This window comes from Callospermophilus lateralis, unplaced genomic scaffold (assembly GCF_048772815.1).
Source record: "Callospermophilus lateralis isolate mCalLat2 unplaced genomic scaffold, mCalLat2.hap1 Scaffold_63, whole genome shotgun sequence".
Classification (NCBI taxonomy): Eukaryota; Metazoa; Chordata; class Mammalia; order Rodentia; family Sciuridae; genus Callospermophilus; species Callospermophilus lateralis.
In genome coordinates this window covers 20,803,037-20,822,151 of record NW_027514713.1, presented here as the reverse complement: position 1 = coordinate 20,822,151, position 19,115 = coordinate 20,803,037, and the positions used below count along the sequence as shown (strand labels likewise).

The window sequence follows — 19,115 nt, the reverse complement described above, 5'->3', positions numbered from 1 at the left end:
GAACTCAGGGGCACTCCACCACTAAGCCACATTTTCAGCCTTATTTTGTATTTCATTTAGAGGCAGGGTCTCACTGAGTTGCTTAGTGCCTTGCTTTTGCTGAAACTGGCTTTGAACTTGAGATCCTCCTGCCTCAGTCTCCTGAGACACTGGAATTACAGGTGTGTGCCACCGTGCCCAGCTGGTCTTGAAATTTAATGGACATTGTAAGAGTGCTACAAAGCTGGTCTTTAAGAGGTGACGAGGGCATGAAGGTTCTTCCTTCAAGAATGGATTAGATTAGAATGAAATAGATTAATTTTTGCAAAAATAGATGTGTTATAAAATTGGGTCTCTCTTGTATTCTAGATTTCTAGCCTAGACTTCCCAGCCTCCAGAACCTTAAGCCAAATAAACTTTTATTTTTTATAAATTATCTAGTCTTCAGTATTGTTTTACAGCAGGATAAAATGACTAAACCAGATACAAAGACAACACCTTTGATATAACTCTGCCATTAGGCTTATGGTTTTTGTGAGAAAGGATATCATTAGATCTTTTGCTAACTTTGCCTTCTCCTAGAATTTGGTTTTGGGTATACAGTTGACTTTTTCAAACCTTCAGGGAACCAATTTATAGTATCTTCTATAGATGTAGGTCCCTGGCCATGTTCAAAAATGCTTTCAATAACACACCAAATCCCCTTTCTATCCTTGGAAACAGGGCAGCTCTAATGAGTTCATCTCTCTCTAATTTGTTGAAAGCAGTAACATTTTCTGAACATTTCTTCCCATTTTCTCTGAGTCAGTAAAATGTCTAGTTTCCATGTTATAGCAGGTAGCACTGGACTAAAAGTTTTTTCCACAATTTGCAAAGGTAAATTACAATCCAGCTTTTATAATCGGAGGTTTTGCTACTTTCCCATATAAACAACCAGGCTCATCATCTCCATAGTGTAGCCTTGTCATTATGATTCAAGACAGCAGTATTTGCATCTTAAAGAAAAAGATGAAGAAAATGATGGAGAAGAGGAGCACTGTGTGCACACAAACTGTCTTAGAAGATATACTATACACAGACATGATGTACTTTTGATTATAAAACACATTATATTTAGTATTTTTGGATTTAGTCACAAGGCCATATGTAGCTGCAAAGAGACTAGAAATATAATCTTTATTCTGAGTGGTATTCAGCCTAGATTAAATTTTTTTAAAAAAGGAGAGAATAGTTATTGGGGGGAGAATAGCCATTTTACCACATTGTTCTATCATTGTTTTGATTTCTCTAAAGCAGTCCTGTGGTTTTACATGTTCAAGGGTAATATTTTGGGGATAAATAGATGAAGGTAGTAATCAAGGACTCAATTCTTATCAAGGCAATAGCAACAGAGGAAAAAGTGATTTCTTGGAATTAGCAATTTTATGATAGAGGAGGAATCTTCTTAAAAGTTTCTAAAAAATGTACAAAGAGAAAAATTTTTTACCAACCTCACTGAGTAATACTCTACCCAGATAGAGAATATCCTTATGATTCATCGGTTAGCAACAAAATTTTTGAAAATATTGATAGAAAGGCAGGGATCTATATTGTAGATTGCATGTGTGTGCGCATGCACACATGGTATTGAACCCAGAGATTCATACATGCTAGGACAGTGCTCTACACCACCAGCTCCCGGGGATTATTTTCTCATTTCCTTTTTCCTATTTTTCGGATACTCAGGAATTCACAGTCATGTTTTGTCTCTACTGTTAAATTGATTATTAATTCCTTTTATTTTGGGAAGTCCTGGGTGAAAATATATTATTTGTTCCTCTCCACTATAGTAAATTTGGTTGAATATTCTAACCAACAAACTGTTTCTAACCCAATTTCCATCTAATTCTTCAATGCAAAGCTAAGTAAATTCCAAATATAAGCCCTCAGGATTGGGTCTTCAAATTTTATGATCTTAAAATACAGCAAGGATTAGCAATTGTAACAGCTATGAATGAAACAAAAAATGTTTTTTCCCAAAAATGTTTGGATTTGGCATTATCAAATATGAAGCAGCACTGAATCAGAAATAAATCAACTTCAGGAAAGATTATAATCTCTTCATGACAAAAGATTTGCTTGTCTTCTAGATTAATCATTCCATTATAAAAGACATTTTAATAACATTTATCATGCATTATCAGTTCTTTATTTTTGAAACCTTAAGCTATTGATGTAACTCTCAATGGATACCAAGTCTTTCATTAAGTGGTTGCTAAGAAACTGAAATTTTAGGATGAGAAATTTTATCCACATTGATTGCATTGCCTAAGCAAAATGATATTTACAGTAATAAAAAGAAGAAAAATTAATTTTAAATGTGTATATATTTATATAGATGTAATGCATATGTGTATATATACATAGGTATATAAAATATGTGTCTACTCTCAAATTTAAATGTAGAAGCAATTAAATGCATTGGTAGTTGATAAATACAATTTTATAAAATTATAATATAGAGTGCAAACAGAAATGGTAATTTTAATTGAAAATATCACTCATATAACCAGACAGAATGAATTATCTTAAAGCAACATTTTTGTAGTAAATGTCATTTTCTCTGGGCTGGGGCTGGGGCTCAGCAGTAGCGCACTTGCCTGGCATGTGTGAGGCACTGGGTTCAATTCTCAACATCATATATAAATAAATAAAAAGGTCTATCAACAACTAAAATATATATAAATAAAATGAAATAAAAAATAAATGTTATTTTCTCTATTTTGCCCATTCTTTGCTTCAGAAATTTATTACAATATTTAGGAAAAAATTGAAATGTATAGCCATTTGAACAGACTTCCTTAAAGGCATTTCACTCAGAATACTAGTACTTAGAAAATCTTGGGGGAAAAATAATCTCTTGACCAAAGCATTTTGTATTTTACCCGTTTTAGGAATCTATAATGCACTTCAGCAATTTAGAGGACCTAGCAATTCCCAAAATTTCTTTTAAAGGCTTCTGTTTTTAGTCAACACTAATTACATCTCTCTAAATAAGTTCTGCTGAATGCATTTGGGGAAATGCTGATGTAAAAAAATATTTGAACGGTCATTTTACTCAGTACATTATAAAGGGGAAATGCTTAGTTTATAAAAACTCAATTCATGTTTCTAAATGAGAACTGTAGCAGAAATTATGTTCTTAAAAGAACTTTAATTATCTCCTCATAAAATAGCTAGTCAAAAAACTTAGCATGGCAAGTGAAGAGAATAATTTCCACTTACCATCTCAATGTTTTGCGTGTGTTTCACAGGTATTTCTCACCATCTGGTATCCTCCATGGTGTTCTTGATCCATGCTGACTGATGGTTACACTTTCTGACGGGATTAGCTGAAAGTGCAAAAGTAGAAAAATCACTGACTGGAAGAGTTGAGAGGAACTGGAAACAGTAGTTATAGATAAGGTAATGTTTGGGTAGTTTTGTTTGGTATGTTTATTTTTGGACATATCTTCTTGAGATGGGGGCAGGCTGTGCCATTTGCAATTCACCATGCCTGATTAAGCAATGCTTTCTCTTGTTTTATATGCAATGTGAGTTCTTTAGAAAATTGATTTAGTTTAATTATTTGTCTTACAAAAGTCATCTCCTGGACAAGTCAAATAATGGACTTATCACTGGAAACAGAAATGTGGGAATCTAAGAAAGTTGGAACAACACAAAATCTGAAAGAGTCCAACAAAAATAATTGAAGGAGACAAATGTGATTGGAAGTAAACTGCAGTAGATCAGGATATGTGATTTTCATTCTAGATGCCTGCTTTTTGTAACCCTTTAAATTTCTTTCTTTGAACTCATTTTCTATCAGTGATTAGAGCACAAGTCATTGGCTAGTGTATGATCTGCAGCTTGTATAGTTTGCTTGTTACTATTTTGAAAAACCTTGGCTAGAAAGGATGCTATCAGTTTTAGCTGAACTTGGGTTGGACTTTATCTATCAGATATGCAAATGGTCAACCACTGATGGTTTAACATCACTTTCAAGCAGAACTAAAACACAAAATGAACATTACCTCTTGTGTGAACCTTTCTAGATTTAGCTTATCACTTGAGATATTCCATCTATGGAAACCATAGTGTGTCCTTTGTAAAGATGTTATTGTAAAATGAAATCTTAAACACTCTGAAAGTAGATTTGACTTGTAGCTTATTTTCTAGGAAGAAATGCTGTAATCGCTTTCAGGACAGAGAAAGAGAAAAGTAGAAGGTGTACTTAATTTCAAAAAATAAATTAGTTGTCAGTTTTCATGGACCTTGCACTACCCCTTTCTGTCCTGTTCTCTGCTCTGTGTCCACTACAACAGACCCCTGGGTCCTGTGTCTGGAGGAGGCATCTCTTCTGGCTTCTGTTTGGGTCAATGGAAGGTGCCAGAAAATAAAAGAGAAGGAGGAAAGACAGTTTAGCGACTTCTATCTCCTATCCTTGTCTCACATTCTTGAGGTTTTAGTTATTGCCACCCACAACCTACAGGACTTCCATAGGACCTTTTTCCTCCTTCAGCCTCCAACCCTTAGTGCTTCTTAGTAGCATGGCTTCTTTCTTCTCTTTCTCCTCTGCACCTTGTAGTAGCAATCGCTCCTGAAGTTTCTCGCTCCCTCTTTCCTTAGCACCCCTTGAGTTGAGTTGAAGTATGTTCCCTGCCTGAACTCTGATACAACTGCAAAAATCTAGTTTAGTATCAGACTGTACCCTTAACTAGAAGAAATTAAGGACAAAATTAAATTAAATGTGTGATTTTGTAAGAATACATACTTAACTATATTATGCTGCTTGAATTCTGATTTATGCTGTGGAATAAAGGGTATATCGAAATTTAAGAGGAAAATTATGTCTTTATTTTCAATCCCGAAGTGAAGTAAGATGAACACTTATGAACATTTAGAAATCAATCAGTACTAAATTGTGTGGTTCATCCTAGCAGTGCAATTGAAGCTCAGGAAAATCATTGTGGGCGGGAGACCAAAAGAAAGCAATAAAACTGGTTTTACCTAAGAGCAGCACTTAAAGTAGGCTTGAAGAAGAAAGAGAATTTTAAAAGCTGGACGGGAGGTTGAAAAGACAAGTAGAACAGTAGTTGAAGAGTAAAAAAAAAAAGAAAGAAACAAACAAACAAATTGAAACAAGAGTGAGCAGAAGTGAGTAAATATAAAAATCAAAAAGTAAAACGCAAACAAAACAACAGCAAGGTGGATGGCAAAATGGGTCGCCTGCTCATGACTTGGACTTAGCTAGACTTAACCCTCTGTGTGTCAATGCAAACTCATGTGCTTAACTCCTGATGATCTGGGAGTTTCTGATGAAACTCCGTGCTGTATGCAATCCCACTCTGCCTCCAAGATCTGTGGTCAGGTTTTCTGTCGACTCAATGTTTATCTCAGTTGCTTTCCCTTCCTGCGTGAGTCCTGGGGATTTACCATTCCTCTGCTCTCCTCACCTCCCTCCCTCTAGGCTGGGAATAAATTTGGAATCTCTTTGACCATGGAAACTGGGCTGATTATTTGTTCTCATTCAGTCCATTCTCTTCTTCTCTTGATTGTGAATGTGCACTGCAGGGTTAACCAGAAAGCAGTGCTTGTTCTTCTTAGCCATTTGACTTCCAGGTGTGTTGAGGCAATGAGGAATACTGCTAGAGAAGGCAGGGTATGCAGTGGGTGAAGTGTGGGCTATGGCTCTCTTCTTCTCCTTTCCTCTGGTCTAGTGGTTTGACAACTGCTCTTTCTTTATGTAAGGTCAAACTTTCATACATGACTACAGCTCTCTGAGAGATCCAGTAAGATTTCCCGTTTTTTCCTTTCTTCCATCTCAGCAATGATGAGGGCTCCTCTCTATTGTGGTACCCACTTCTTCACATTGCTGTGGGTTCTCCTAACTGCCAATGGCACTGAAAGTCCTACCATTTTGTTGGATTCTCTTTCAACCCAGCTAAATGAAGCTTATGTTCTTTACTCTAATGCTAATCAATACCAAAAGTAAGATGAACAAAAACATAAACAATTTTTAAAGCCAATCTGGGACTTGACTCTCCATTATAAAAGCTGCATAGAACATTTCAATTTATAGTGATTACACTCTCTTTGAACAAAAAACTTTACTTTTATATAAAAATACATCTAATTAGGTATGACCTTATAAAATATTCTTTCATTTTAAAATTCAGTTTTATCTCCTTATTATTTACCTTTTCATGTGCTTCTATCTCTGTATTATAAGATACCTGAATGGAGGTAATAAGTATCATATAAGTTTTGTGGGAGGGGCGGTTTCTGGAGCTAAAACCCCAACCATATATAATTACTTCTTGATTGTATTTGAACCACCATTTTTATATAAGGAGTTTTGACATGATAGATTGACACTTCACACAGTATTTTGCTATATACATTAGCCATTTCTAAGACACTATGGACAATTACCTATATCAATGATAAATCAATTTTAAAATCTAAGTTGACACTTTTTATTGCTATATTTTCCAAAGTTAACTTTTGATAGGTGATTAATAATATATAAAAGTTCAAGAAAATCTGTAATGAAAAAGTAAAAATAAAGTAAAAAAGTAAAAAAAAAGTGAGAAGTCAGATGTCTAATTTATTGATGTCTAGTTTACTTTCACAAATCATAGAACCCCAAATCAAGTAAACAAACATACAGAAAATAGAAAATTAAAATGGCTAATTGGTTGGTATAAATATGTAGAACAACCTATTGGAGATTGGCATGTTCATAAAGAGGGGTAAGAACAAAATCAATCAGTCAGAATCCAAAATAATCCTGTAATTTAATGGCTCTGAGTTTCTGTTTTCTGATTGAAAATCAGTTATTAGAACCCACTTCAGAGAATTGGCAGAATTCACAGACTTTAGAGAATTTGAGAAATACTCATGTGCTTTATATTTTTGGAAGCCCTTATCAATATATGAATTTATTTTTAACTTTCCAACTATAATTGAAATTCCTGAGACCACAAAATTTGGGCAGCATATTTAAATAAACATCCCAATATCTAAAACACTATTTAAGTGCTCAAAAGTGCTCAATGCAAATGTGTAATGTCATGTAATTTGTATGTTCTTGAAATCCAATCTAATATTTTAAGGTAGAAAGCATTACATTAAGCCATATACATTAAAGAATTCTTTAATGGGCAAATTTTGAAGTTACTTTTTAATTAATGCCTAAGAAAATGGATGTACTGTCAATAAAATATGAGTCATTAATGGGTATCATAAATCTGAATTTACTGGGAATTGATTTTTATATATGGAGATTTTTTTGTTAAAAGAAATACATACTCATCTCCATTTTATTTACATTTTAATATAAATGTAGATAAATTAGACAATGTTGGCCATAGAGAAGTAGTTGGTATTGTCCACAGAGCTGATGTCACTTATTTCTCAGGAATGCTCATGCGGTAGATATTTGTGACTCTTAAAAATCATTTTATATTGTTTTAATAATTAAATGAATGCAAGTCCTAGAGTAAATGAATGAGAATCATTCACTATATATTTCTTAGTTTTATGTAAATTATTTTATCTTTCATGAATAAATATTTTTAATTTAAAATTCACTGTCCTGCAATCCCCATGGTTCTTCATTCTTTTTTTTTTCCTAAATCCATCCAATTTGTAAAATTGATTGATATGAGTAGAATATTTTATATGACTATATATTTCAATTTCTCTTATGAAATTAAGAGAATTCTAAAAGTGGATATGCTTGAAAAGAGGGTAAGTAAAAATCTAACATTATAAGAAACTTTCTGGGTGGAGGCTCATGTAGTGGTGACCAGTTGTGGGTCTGGAGCTCCTCCGAGCCACTTGTAACCATCGATTTTAGCAGTCTGCCTTGCACCAGCCTACCTCGCTCCCTGAGGCCATGACCAACACCAACACCTTCAAGGGTCTTGACCCTCAGATCAGGAATAGCTTCTGGGATTTGCAGCCTCCTTTTGCTGGTGTATCCAATTCCTCCTTAGGATTTGATGAACCAACAGAATCATCCATGAGAAAGAATGAAATGGCCTCTGGCATCTTTGGAACACCTGAAGAAATCCCCCTTCTTGGGCCAAGTTGGCAGGTGCCAAAGATAGTGGTGGAAGCAAAGATTTGGAATCATCTTGATGAAAGAGAAGAAATTCTTCGAAAGCAAGAGGTGGAAACTTCTTAGATCTGAAGGGAGAAGGTGACATTCATAAAAATGGGGACACAGACCTGAAAGGCAGCCTGGGGCAGAGTGAAGAAAACCACTTGCCTGCTTGGCCAGTGCTCAGGCCCATGGTCCCTGTGCCTATATCACCCAGGAGAAACCCTCCTGGCAGTAAGTCCAGCCTGGTCTTGAGTTCACTAACTACCCTGAACTTTGTCATTTTGTTTGTTTTCTTCATGCTTGTGAATGCCCAACTTGAGCCTGACTCTGTATATTTTGAATTTGTTTTATTAAAAATATGCACTTAAAAAATGAGACTTTTTGGGCTGGGATTGTGGCTCAGCAGTAGAGCACTCGCCTAGCAAGGATGGGACCCAGGGGTTCGATCTTCAGCACAACATAAAAATAAAGGCATTGTGTTGTGTCCATCTACACCTAAAAAATAAATTTAAAAAAATGAGACTTTATATAAAATTTGAATTGTCTGTACTTGGAGTGTTCGGTGGATCTAAATAATAAAATTCTTGAGCTGGTCATCCTATTATGGTAAATTTTTAATAACTAAATCCATTTGTTAATAACAACTGAGATTTTCTATTTTCTTTGAGACAATTTGCATAATTGGTCCTTAGAGACAACTGTTGTTTTGTATAAAATTTCAAAGTTTTGGTCTAAAATTTCGATAGTAGTGATATTTTACTGGTTTTAACTTATGTTTAATCTAGACTATATCTCTTCTTAACCTTTTTCTTCTTTGTGTTAATCTTGTGCATGGTGTGTGTGTGTGTAGGTATTCGTGTTTGTTTTAGAAGAGTCAATTTGTTCTACTGTTGTCCTTGTGAATTCAATTTTTAAAATTTTTATATATTTAATGTTTTATTTTTGAATATAAGAAGAGTAATTATATTTACCCTTCTCTTTTTGGTTCTTCTTTATTTTTTTATCTTCTAGGTTCTTACTTTGAAAACTTAGCTCCTTATAATGGTTTATAAATGAGTTGTTCCCAAAAGCTCCTGTTAATGCAGGAATATTAAGAGGTGAAATACTGAATTGTGAGTGCTGTAACCTAATCAGTCCCTCCTGGTTTGAATGAACGGGTTATTAACCGTAGGCAAATAGATTATGTCTGGAGAAGGTCAGTCACTGGGAGTGTGCCCTTGAACGGTGTATCTTCCCTGTGTCCTCTTTCTCTCTTGGTCTCTGTTTCCTGACTCTGCCATGAGGGGAGCAACTTTCCTCTGCTGGGTCTTTCCCCAGTGATGTGCTGCCTCTTCTTGGGCAGAAAGCAATGGAGTCTATACACCATCAGCCCCAAATAAACTTTTCATCCTCTAAGTTGTCTTTGTTGGTAGTTTGGTCACTACAAAGAAGATGCTGATTAACGCATTCCTTATGTGTCAGTTATTCTTATTTTCTAATAAAAAAAAATGTAAGTTTAATTTTTGCTTCTCTAAATATTGCCAAATTGGATGGCATTATTTCTTAAATATTTTTTAGTCGTAGATGAACATAATACCTTTATTTATTTATCTTTATGTGGTTTTGAGGATCAAACTCAGGGCCTCACCCAAGCACAGCAAGTTAATGTTTTTCAGTGAACATATTACCTTACTGATACCTTTAAATAATTTTTTGTCTTTGCTAGATATTACCACTATAAGGAGCTCTGAAATATGGGACCATGCTACCTGTCTTCAAATTTATCAATTTAAAATAATATTTTTCATTTCAAAGAAGATACACTTGTTTCCAGCTTCAACATCTTTCTATTTTCTCTTTCTTCTCTTGGCTTTCATACATTATGTTTCCTTCCACCCAGAATTTGTCATCTTTTCGGGAAAGACCACCCAAAGATATTCACACATAAGTTGGGCTTTTCTTACAGAACCTTCACAAGGAGAGTTCTCCACAGGAGAATCACCTCTGTCCCAACACACAGAAGTTATTGGAAGAAATCTCGGCCATGACAGAGGTTATGGTGCAGTTAGAGAAAGAGAGATGGCGACAAAGCTTCAGACCACAAAGCAAGACTTATCCCTTTAGTAGCAGCATGAAAGCAATTGGGTCTGTCTGGAAGGATTCTTCGACTGTACTACAGCTCTCAGAAAATTTCAGGTAAGGTAATCAGGAACCATGGAAAAAGATTCTAATTGACAGAGTCCCACCCAAGTGAGGAATGGCTCAGCTCCTGACTGGGAGCAGCTCATCATGCATGAGTGCACAGTGTGAACTCTACTGCATCCTGAAGTTGCAGCAGTTGAAATATACCAATTTGCTACACTTCCCGCAGCAGGTTTTCCCTTGAAGGGAGATCTGAGTAGCATATCTCCATGACCATCAAAGAGATTTGGGGATTTATGTCCTTTTGGCCATGTAGTCAAGCTGGGCTGAATAACTGATTATCAGTAAGAAAATTGAACCTGGGGTCTTCAGGGGAATTTTAGACTATAATCAGGACATCATAATACCATCCTCACTTGGCCATGAGTAGAAAGTCAGTCAGCCAGTCCCCAGGTGAAAGAGCTTCACTAGTCAATCAGCAATGAATTACTTTTGCCTTATATACTTTTTCAACCCCATATGCCAAGAGTTTCCTCTGACCTATAACCTATGGAGTACTTGACATTGTGGATGCACAGGCATTCTCTGTCTTAGTAGATACTTCCTAGCCATATACTTAATCATTTTCAGCTATTGCAGTTCATTATAGATATTGATTTATTGTTATTAATTTTCTTTTTGTAATTGTTTCTTTTTAGTTATAGATGGCAGTAGAATCCATTTTGACAGAATTATATAAACATGGAATATATCTTGTTCTAATTAAGATCCCATTTCTCTCCTTCCCCTTCCCTCTCCCCCTCCCCTGCTCCCTTCCCATTATAAATATTCATAAGTCTGGGCTATGACCTAAGAGGCAAGATCCAATCTAACTCATCTAGTGGATGTTGTTCAATTGTACAAGTTATAGCTGGAAACAGAAATAATAAAAAAGGGTTTTTTCCCCTTCATTTAGGTAGCAATATAAGCAATTTCACTTTAGAATCATGATCCACCATTTGGCATTATAAGATATAAAAGTAAGCACATATTTTAGTCTCTAGTTTTTAAGTTCCCCCATTGCATCTTCTAAGAAAGTCTGGTAAATATACCTAATCAGAATATTTCACTCTCTGATCCTCAGCATTTAATATACTGAAATTGGAGCTAATGCTACTGAAATCTATTTTAACTGTCAGTGGAGCCTCACAAAGTTTAATGAGTTGGAGAGATGTAAAAGCAAAAGTGGCAATTGGTAACAATTTTCTGAATAAGAGGAAGAAAGTTCTTCTGCAACTGAAGTGTTGAGCATGTCATTATTGTCTTTAGAATTGTTTGAATGTGCTCTTTGTGATTTAAGCCCAAGACAAGTACACAGTCTTTTCTAGATTAAGGCAAGTAGGTTGGCAGATATATTAAGAGGATCGTCAGTGTTCCATTTGAACTGTTGCCATCTCTTTTGTACTTAATTAATAATCACTGCCTCTTGATTTGCTGATACCTGTGCAGCCAAGTATAGCACATGTGCTGCATGAATAGTTTTGTTTCCTGTTCAAGACTAAACAGCATATGAAGACTTTATTGTACTTCGACTTTTGCATGAGCATTTGGTAATGTATGATAGGCAACACCTGGTCTTCAGTGGGGAGAAATACAATTAAAATATCTGTTGTCCAAACTCATTTCTCTGCAGTAAACCTAAAAAAGTATGTGCAATAAAGAAAAAAATAGCCCAATGGAGGGCATAAATCAGCATAGTTACACAAGTGAAAGTATATCAACTACAATTTAGGGCTCATTATATAAATTTGAATATTATTTGTAATATTTTCAATACATTAAGTTATTTTAAAGTCAAAATTAAATCAATGTTATCTTGTGGTGCAGTACTATAAATACCCCAAAGAAATCTTTTATCCTGTACTTTTATTGTTTCTCTGTTGCTTTGGCAAAATTAGTCTCCTACATTCTGTGTTTTATGATATAGAAAATGCATCTCTTTACTTACTACTCCATTTACAAATATTAATAATGCTTGGAATATTGTAGGTACTTAATAATTACTCATCCAACATATTTAATGAACAACAATTGCAACAAATTAACATATTTTAGTCCAGTTTTCTCCTATACTAATGCCTTCTTCACAAATATGTTAGGAGGATGTGATTTTCTGAAGTAAATAGAGAATGACCACAAACTAAGTAATTTAAATGCTGTTTCTTCACATCTCCAATAGCTTTTGTGGGTCAGGAAGTTAGAAAGAGTCTGTCTAGGATATTATGACTCTTGTTGTTTCTATAATAAAATGGTCACTTGATCTGGAACTGAAAGGGATGCTTGCAAGTCTCTCTCTCTCTTTCTCTCTCTCTCTCTCTCTATCTCTCTCTCTCTCTCTCTCTCTTTCTCTCTCTCTCTCTCTCTCTCTCTCTCTCTCTCTCTCACTCTATTCTAGCCTATCCTTGTGGACTCTTTTTGTTTGCTCACAGTGTTCTGGCTTCAAGTCAGATAGGGTGCTTACATGAAGGATGAGGACTTCAAGAAGAAAGGATATTAGATCACCTTTCACCTTTTATGAACAAAACTCAGAAGTCACACAGTTCAGTTACACTACAAAGGTACTAAAAATTCACTTCTAAAAGTCTCAAAATTCAACCCAGTTCTTAGGGAAGGTGACTAAGCCCTCACCAGTCACTTTGAAAAATGTTCAAAACTGTCTTCATGCTTTAAAACTACCACGGAAGACTAATATACTATATATAAATATGTCTTTAGCATAATCAACATTCAGTATCAATTTGACAGTATATAACTAATTGAATTAAATGTCAATGTGAATTTCTAATAACTCTTGAGATAATTTATAAATGGCTGTCCAGTCAAAATGATAAAATTAACTCAATGCCTTACCTGTTGTAAACTTGAAGTGTAAATTCCGTGGACTATTTTTGTATAGGTTAGGTGTAGCAACTTTTCTATAATTATGGTCTTAAGTGTGTGATTAAATATTTTTATATCCAAGTTCAGAAATGAGTAGAAGTTTCAAATATATGTCACAAGCTATGCATGGCAAAAAAAGAAAAATAAAATAAAATTTACTACGTTATTATTTTAGGTTAGTGAGTTCACTGATTCCTCTATTCTCCATGTTTTTTTTTTCTTTCTTTCTTGACCACATTATTTAGGTGAAAGGAGAGCTACTGCTATATTTCAATTCTGATACTGTTATTCTCTATAAAAAGAACTATTAGCTAGCTTTAATTTTGGTAATTCTAGTCTCCTAAAAGGGAAACCTATAAACTTATTCTAAGGTTAAAGAATGAGACTGAATCCACTAAAATTATCATATTGTATCTTTGTGTCTACATGACAGTATTTCATTTTTCAAATAAGAATCCTGTGAAGAAATTATTCTTGCAAGGCCAGATTCTTCCAGTAAACATTTAGTTCAAACACCTAGCCATCTATCATGGTGGGACTAAAAACAAACAAACAATAAAAAAAAAAACAAAATAAAGCCTCCTAACACTTTTCGATCCTAAACTGTCTTATCTTTAAATCTTGCGACCCAAGCCTTCTTTCAAGGGCAGTCTTGAAAACATACATCCCAAAGTTGCATACTGCTTAGATTGACACATCTTATCACACAAGCCTGCACAGGAAGGAAATCATCATCTCTGAAATCTGAAACCCTGGGGCCGCCTTTTATGTGAGTTACTGGTACACTACAAATAATACACAGAGGAGAAGCTGGGATTTTTTTTTCCTAGAGTACAGGAAAGGGATCAAGGGAAGGGAAGAGGTAAGTACTGAGGAATTAATTAGAGCAAATTATATTCCATGCTTTTATAATTATGTTAAAATCAGTCCTAATGTTATGTGTAACAAAAAAGAACCAGTAAAAAATATTTGCAAAAGAAAGAATGAGCTATTTGCTATTAAATCAAGATAGTGATGTTGTATTGACTCCTCATTTTGAACCCATATATGCACTGAAATGTAAAAAGTGAGAGAGGCTATGAAAGAGGACCTTACAAACTAAAAGAAAGAGCAGCAGCTATGCTTATCTGTGATACACCATCTATCTATTTATGAGTATTTACCATGAGTAGAGTTGTTAGAATTGGCATTTAAGCTTTTATGCATAAGAAGTTGAATGGTATGTATTGAGGTAAAATGGATTGAAGTTGTATTCCTATGTCTGAAGTGCTTTGGAATTTCAGACTCCCAAAAGTTTCAAGAGATTTTGATTCCTTTAAGTACTTGATATTTATATATTTTCCTCAAAGATTACCTGAAGATATACTAGTATACACTTTTACATATTTTTTTCTCAAAGATTACCTAAATCTATATTAGCACATTTGATATAATAAGATTCTTAATACATACATATATAATTAAAATGACTATTAAGTAGTTTAATAAAATCTGATTATATATCATTGTATAAGCAGAACAGAATTTTGTATATAAAAGCAGTAGTTGACATATAACTTCATTATTATGTAGAATATTTGAATCTCTCTTTTAAGATATAAAAGGGTTGAAATTATCAATTAAGCATTTTTAAGAATATGAAGATGACATTTTTATGGAGCACTGAGGCAATGTAGGTAATTCTGAGCTTAACTTTATCTGTTCACCATTTAAGGAATTTAGGGATGAGGAAGTACTCATATCTGCTATCAGACCAGTTCTCTGATCAATGGGAATAAGAGTCAGGTGCTGTTCTAAAATCATTCAGTCTATATCTGGAACTGAACTACCAAACTAAATAAAGCACTTCAACTAAACCTCCTTATAATCATACCAATGTAGTGAACCCCCAACCCATTTTTCTCTAACAAACCTCCTACATAAAGAATTAATATTATTTACTAGTGGACATATCAAATTTCCTATTTATAAAATGTTTTTAACAGATATAATGAGACTATTTATTTGAAAATAAATCTGGGATTTATGAGTTTATGGGGTATAGCTGGCTGGAAAGTCAAGGCCAGTCAAATTTAGCTATATAATTAATGAATTATGTAATAGAAATATTCCACAACCTAACGAATTCTTTGACATTCACAGTGCTTCTAAGTATATTGCTGAACAGGAGGTTCATCTCTTAAACCCAAACCCAAAATATGAATCTGGGAGAAAAGGGGCATTTTTGAGAATTGCACTAGTCTCAGACTTCCCTAAGAAGACAGTTTCTCCTGGCCCAAGGATTGTAGCTTTTAAATTATTGGTAAAATTTGGAATTAGCTAAGCATTATCTAAGACCCATGACTCCTGTGAGTCTGATTTACAAATACACCACTCGTAAATATTACATAGAGATAAACCTTTAAAGACCTAGTTAAAACCCGCCCAGCAGTATGACTCTTGAACTGAACTTAATCTCTTATATGTCATGTTGATTCCAGTATGCAAAGTTAGGAAAGGCGTTGATACAAGGGCTGTTTAGAAAACATATTCTAAAGCCAGACTTCTATGAAAAATAAAAATCTTATTTCTAAAAATTAATCTAAATTATATTATTAACTTATATTGAGATATTTTTTATATAATTTTAAGTGATTCAACTAGGAATATTTACTTTTTGTTTTAAATATTTATTTTTTAGTTGTAGTTGGACACAGTATCTTTATTTTATTTATTTATTTTTATGTGGTGCTGAGGATCGAACCCAGGGCCTTGCATGTGCTAGGCGAGCGCTCCACCACTGAGCCACAATCCCAGTCCCAGGAATATTTACTTTTTTATGTTGTGATAGTTAAGTGCTGTAATGAAACCTTCCTCGCAGTTTAGAAGAGACTATTTTAAGTAAAGTCAGAGTTAATAGATCAACATAAAAAGCAGTAATAGATTTAGCACCTTTAGCATAAAACATTACTAGATGACTATTAAAAAGCATATTTGTGCTTTTCTGTTTGAACTTTATTCTTTTGTATGAAAATACTTAATGAAAATAAAAGAAATTATCCAATTAAAGCCTCAGGCAATCCAAAAAATATAGGTTATCATTATTTTTCTCTTTCTCGAGTTTATTCTATTTATTATAATTCTACTATTATATCTCATTCCCACCCTCAATTTTATAGGTGTTGGCACAGAATCACAATACTAGGCAAAGTAAATCATAAAAATATCTCATTGAGCATGCATTTAAATTAAAACATATTTTGCTCGCTAAATTTGGGGGCAATTTTGGAGGACATTGTTATTTAAGGCTAAGTGCCATGTTCTTGGGATTGAATTGTGAACAAATTCCAGTTGACTCAGGTTGCTGAGGCAGGAGGATAGGAAGTGCAAAACCAGCTTAGCAACTTGATGAGGCCCTAAGCAACTTTGAGATACCCTGTCTCAAAATAAAACTGAAAAAAGGCATGGGGATGTGGCTTAGTCCTTAAGCCATCTGGGTTCAATACCCAGTACCAAAAAAAAAAAAAAAAGAAAAGAAAATTAGATACAGCATTTCATTCCAATATCATATGGTCTAGTAGGAATAACATAATAAAAATAATAATTAGTAAATACAAAAAAATATATAACTGGATTGATATTAAGTAGTTTAAAAAATAAAACTCTATGAAAGAGATTGAAATATATATTTTATCTACTTTATCTAATGAATTTTGGGAAAATCCCCTGGAGATGAAATATTTAAGATTTAAAGTATGAAGAGAAGCCATATTTATTTTAATTAAGAAATTGTTTTGCTTTCTCAGTACATAGAAGTTAATAATGTAGTAGCTAAAAAACTTTAAAATTTTATATAAAAGATTTGAAAAAGATATATTTATGAAAACCTTGCAATAGATCTTCACTTGCAGTTTAATATTCAGAGGTTAAGAAGTTTCAAGATATATTGGACTGAAAGTTTATGAAGGACAGGGCCTATATATTATTAGTATTTCTTTCTCCAATGCCAGGTTAGAGATGATTTTCAAAATGGACATTTCTGCTGATAAGATCAATCAACAAGGCCTCATTAGTATCCTGCTGTAAGAAAATTTGTGTCTGCTATTTTAAATATAGCTAATATTTTTCTCCTTTGGATGACATTGTTGTTCAAGTAGTACTACTTTAATATATGAGAAAGCTAAGCATGTTTTAAAGTCATATTAACCCTTTCAAGGATGTAATTTTAATTATTTACCATTCAGTGCTGTTATCCACTCTACTTCAGCAATCAAAATGCTCTGGTCACCTAATGATTATAATATTTAGTAGAATTTTTTTGAGTAATAATAGCTTGCTATTCTGTAAAAAATAGAATGTCAAGATATTTTAGGTTTAACAGATCTATCCTCAATTAAGAGTTCCTGTTAACAATAAAAATTGATTTCAATGTCTAAATTTTAATTTTGGTATTATAATACAAATATAACATTTTAACAAAAGTTTGCACAATTAAAAATACTAAATAAAATATTTATCTAATTTTTGTTCTGTACAGTAACATTTGATTATGCCATACTGAAAATTTTAATGGAAAATGAAGTCCAACCATTTATTTTCATGTTCAGTGAAAATATTTCATTCATTAAATATATACCCATGCATATAGACACTGAGTTGGCACTTCCTTGAGGTATTAAATAAAAATTTACAAAGTCAAAGTGTACACAATGTGTAAGTTAGAAGAAATTTACAAAGTTTTTATCTTTTAGTTAAATTTATATATCATCACTCAAATCAGTTCTGGAACTTTTTCTAACGATCACATGTATGAAATAATGTGCCCACAAAAGATGAATAAATTTAAATAATTTATATTGATATTAGTACTTCATAGTTTGCGGCAATATTAAATAATTTCTAAAAATCACCTCCTATATTTTCTATATTTAGAATGGACTAAAAAATGAGTCCCAACAGTCAAAATTTTAATGAGCAAGACACTTTTTCACATTTTTTTCCCATATATCTTTCTAACAGTATTCCATGGTTGGTGGTTGGATTTGTATTGTTATCTTTGAAAATGATATAATAGATTTCATTCTTAATGGCAAAGAAAAAAAAGGAGAAGGAACCTAAAGATATTAAATTAACTTGTTCAAAGATAAATAATGATGTTACTCAGCAAAGCTCAATGTTCAGAAGTAAGTAGTTAGGGAAAAGATTTTAGGGAATAAGAAGAATCAAAAAATATGCTTTTGTACTGTGAATGATGAAATATTACTAGAATTAGAAGAACTTTAAAGATTGGAATGTTTAAGGAGAAATTTAGGAAAATGCCAAATTACTTTTCTGGGGATATGAATTATACATACATACTTATCCCCATTTGTCTGGTTACATAAAGCTTTATATATATATATATATATATATTTAAAAATAGAGCAGAGAAAGCAGACCAGTTAGGGACCTCAAGGATCATAGAGTGTTCAAGGATGAGTTCTTTGTGTTTTGATTGCTGTATTTTTTGTTTTATGTATTCTGGACTTAAAGTAACAGACACCAGCAACCTGGACATCATTGGGTGTTGACACAAGAGGTCTCTAAGTACATGTATGAAGACACAAATGGTGTGAAAATACTTTATGTACAATCAGTGTCTTGAAAATTTGTGCTTTATATGTGCATATAAAATAAATTGCATTATGCCATCATGTATAACAAATTAGAATTAATAAATAATTTAATAATAAAAAAAGAAAACAAAATCCTTCCCTCTCTAGCCAAAGGACAAGAGAGGAGCCATCTAGTAAAATAGAAGTTTTACACTACAAGTGTTTACATTAAGACACGGCAGAAAATCATAGACCTAACCCAATACCCCACACAGTGGGGTACCTAGACCTTCATGTGGGCCTGACCAGGAAGAAGCACCTGGAGGCATCTGCTTGAGACAGAGTAGAAACAAATATTCATCTGTGGTAGTGCTGAAGCTGTCAGCCTGGTG

At 33.5% G+C, this 19,115-nt stretch overlaps 1 pseudogene; it reads left to right on the top strand.

The window, feature by feature from the left end:
• Positions 1-7,900: 7,900 nt before the first annotated feature.
• On the top strand, positions 7,901-8,261 carry LOC143386398 (jupiter microtubule associated homolog 1 pseudogene; annotated as a pseudogene).
• The last annotated feature ends 10,854 nt before the right edge of the window (positions 8,262-19,115 follow it).